At 47.2% G+C, this 3,415-nt stretch overlaps 1 protein-coding gene across 1 annotated transcript in view; it reads right to left on the reverse strand.

The window, feature by feature from the left end:
• LOC118335451 (transcription factor HIVEP3) overlaps nucleotides 1-2,891 on the reverse strand; it is a 40,702-nt gene extending 37,811 nt beyond the window's left edge. The window contains exon 1 of the mRNA XM_035671736.1: nucleotides 2,606-2,891. The gene's annotated coding sequence lies outside the window, so the exon portion shown is untranslated. The remainder of the gene's footprint in view (nucleotides 1-2,605) is intronic.
• Nucleotides 2,892-3,415: the final 524 nt, after the last annotated feature.

Genomic DNA, 3,415 nt, shown 5'->3' on the forward strand with positions numbered 1-3,415 from the left:
AGTGGAGAGAGGCCAATATGCAATTATTTTCTTATTGAATCAGCACAAAGTTGGCAGCCTTACAGTTTGCGCTCTGGCCTGGATCCAAGACCACTGTAGGTGCTGGGTGAAAGGAAAGGCGCTTGCTCAGCAGGCACCCAAGGAGAGCGCTGCCCATTTCCTTTGCAATTTTCCGAGATTGTTTGAACATCGTGAAGCATTTGATCGGTTTGAAAAAAAAAAAAAATCTGGGTTTAGGGATTACTGCCATATTTATGGTTTCAACATGGATGGGGATAAAAGCTGGTTGAGTTTCTTTGATGTTTATACCATTGTAACTTGGGCTGAAATGTTAGAAGGTGCTTGTTAAGAATAATTTACTACGTTTTAAAGCTGGAAGGTGAATGTACTATTATCAGTATAGCTGTAGAACCTGTTTTCATGCCAGTCAACAGTTTAGAAAAACAGCACCAATCATGACAGAAAGCTTTGGCATTTCAGTATCGTGCCATAGACTTGCGCAATGGGTTTGTTCAGGTACAATTAAAGTGAAAACGTAACTCTGTCAGCACTAAAGACTGAATTACTGAAACCTCCAGGGTCAGTAAGTCAGACAAGTTGGTGTGTGTGTGTGGTGTGGTGTGGGTGTGTTGTGTGTGTATCTCCCTGGCACCAAGCAACACTCCACATTGGGAAAAAGGGCCAGTTTTCTTGCCAATTAACACAGAACACTCAACCACCTTTGCACAGTATATATCTCCACTCTCACCATACATTTTACACACTTGACCTGCATACCCTTCTCCATCTCCCACACACTGAGTCAGCCTTGCAAAAGGTGGCAACGTGTTAGATTTAATCATGAAATGCCATCGGCAGCGAGAGGGTCGCGTGGAGTTTTCCTGCACAGACCTTTCAGCACACCTCCTACAGATAATGGGGGTGTGATAACCGCGGGACACACTTTAGGGGCAAAGGCGGGGGGTGGGAATAAAAAAAAAGAAAAAAAAGGTGGGGGGGGTGATCTGCAGAGTAAAGTGGCAGTTTTAGGTCTGAACCCTTAAATGCGAGGCGCTGCATGGATGTTTTGGTGCCTGTAATGCCTGGCAGTGTGCTTGGCATCACGCCTGGACTGTTGGCTAAATACAGATTAAAAATTAGATTGGTATGTACGAGCGTGTTAAGTTAAATGAATATTACTACTATAGGGACATAATCACAGGATAAAGGAATAGGCATTGGTTGCTCAGTCTATCCTACAACAACACCCACAGTGACAACACACAAGCTGGTAAAATCCTGGAAGTGGCTGGTGGAACACCCCCCCCCCCCCCCCCCTCACCACCATGGTCTGACACTTTACTGTATTTCTGTGCTGTAAGTTACAGTACGAACCCAGTGCTAGGGGAAGGACACTGCAGCATTGTAGCTGCTGCTATTCTTATTCTTTTTTTGAACATCCACATTCCTTCAGCTTGTACTGGGAGTTGCATTGACAAGATACTGAACCTCCACCGATATGAGTATTTCTCAGCAACACCTGGCTTTAGGGCAGACAGCTGCCTAACCACTGTGGTCTTCATCTACAGAGACACACTTCAAGCTCGATTCTTACCTCACTTCCTGCCAGACTGACATCAGAGACACACAAAGTGCACAGCCTCGTGTCAAAACGCCTTGTTCCACTATTTCTTTCCTTTATATTAATATGCTCACATTATGAGTATGATAAGGAACTTAAAGCATAGATCAGACAGACAGATAGATAGATAGATAGATAGATAGATAGAGTAGTAGACAGACAGACAGACAGACAGACAGTGCTAATAGACATTTCTTCCTTTTTTTAACTACTGCTAAATACTTAGGGTGACTTCCTGTCACTCTAACAGATGAGGCATACATGGTTTGTGAAAAAAAAACAACTACTTTGAATAATAAACAGTCACACAGTCATCCATTGTGTCTTTATGCAAACGTCACACTACAATAACACTCATTAAAGGTGAAACCTGTTGAGGGCAGTGTGACAATAAAACAGCTTAAATAACAGAGGGGGCTAAATTACAGACAGAGTTTATTGTCACTGATTGAACAGGCGCCAAAACAAACCTGTCCTGCTCAACTTAACCCGTCTATCATATAACAACGGATCAACAACAGAAGCATGATGTCATCCCCTAACAATCCGCCAAATGTAGGTGCAGCCCCCCCCCCATCTACAAGTAAGTTCACGGGATCCGATCGTGAATGTTAAAGTTGCGCTGTTGCTCCCCTCGCCCCCCCGGGTTCGTCACTGAGGACGACCGTGGTGAGTGGAGGTATAGGTGATGAAGCATATGCTGTCAGCTGTATGTGTGCAGCGACTGTCTCCATAAAAATCTGTGTGACCAGACTGCTGCATGCCGTGTGTGTGTGTGTGTGTGTGTGTGTGTTTGTCCGTCACCTTTTCATTATAAGACATAAAGAGGCAATCTCAACTTCACGGCACGCTGTCACTGTGAAAACACGGGCGGGATCCTGCGCTCAACTTCCCCCCGTATCTCTGCCTCAACGTGACAGCCGCGGCAACGTCACCGACACTGGAAGTCACACACAGGCAATAACAGTACGGTTGAATATTTACCAGCTCGCTACAGTGCTGGAGCTGCAGCCATTTATCCCGTAGCGAAAGGGCCAGAAGTCTGCATTTCCTGGATTGCGACGCGCTGGATGGAGCTGCTCTCGGTGCCCGCGATCCTGCGGACGGAGAGCCGGAGGGGCTCGGGGTGCTTCCCACTGTTGTGTCAGACCGGACAGCGATGCCACATTCAGCTGATCGCCACAACAAAACAACATCTCGCCCTACGCGAAACGCACTCCGCGGCTCCGCACCACCCCGCACGGCAGGTCCGGGACGTGGGCACCGCCCCCCACCACTCTCCAGCCTCCACCAGTGGGCTGGGGCGCCGAGCCCCGCCTCATGAATAATCATGAGGTGGCAGAGGCGGTCATTGGTGGAGAGGAGCAGTTCCTGGTTAATGCTGTTAATTCTAATTAGCCAGGCAGCCTCATGCAGGAGGGGTTTTTTGTTTTTTTTTGGAGGCTGATTGGGGAAATCATGCACCCACTGATCTGGTTTACTTCTGTCTGATTCAGCAGCAATATTTCATTTCCACACACACACACACACCTGCTATACCGCAAGAATGAATAGCCTTCCTAAAGTGATGCTGACATGGCATCACACACACAAGAGGGATATAATGGAGGTCAGGGTCTGAGGCCACAAATCAATTAACTTCTCCTGGATAACTGCGTGAACTGTCTAAGGGTTGCAGCCGGTGTTTTGCAATACTTTGCACATATTTCAGTGAATTTTCCTGCTGATCCGATGACCCCGCCTGTCTGACCTCCTCACACCTGAGGGACCAAGAGTGGTGGGGGTTTGGGGGGG

Source organism: Morone saxatilis, unplaced genomic scaffold (assembly GCF_004916995.1).
Source record: "Morone saxatilis isolate NCDOM2014 unplaced genomic scaffold, NCSU_SB_2.0 Contig24, whole genome shotgun sequence".
Classification (NCBI taxonomy): Eukaryota; Metazoa; Chordata; class Actinopteri; family Moronidae; genus Morone; species Morone saxatilis.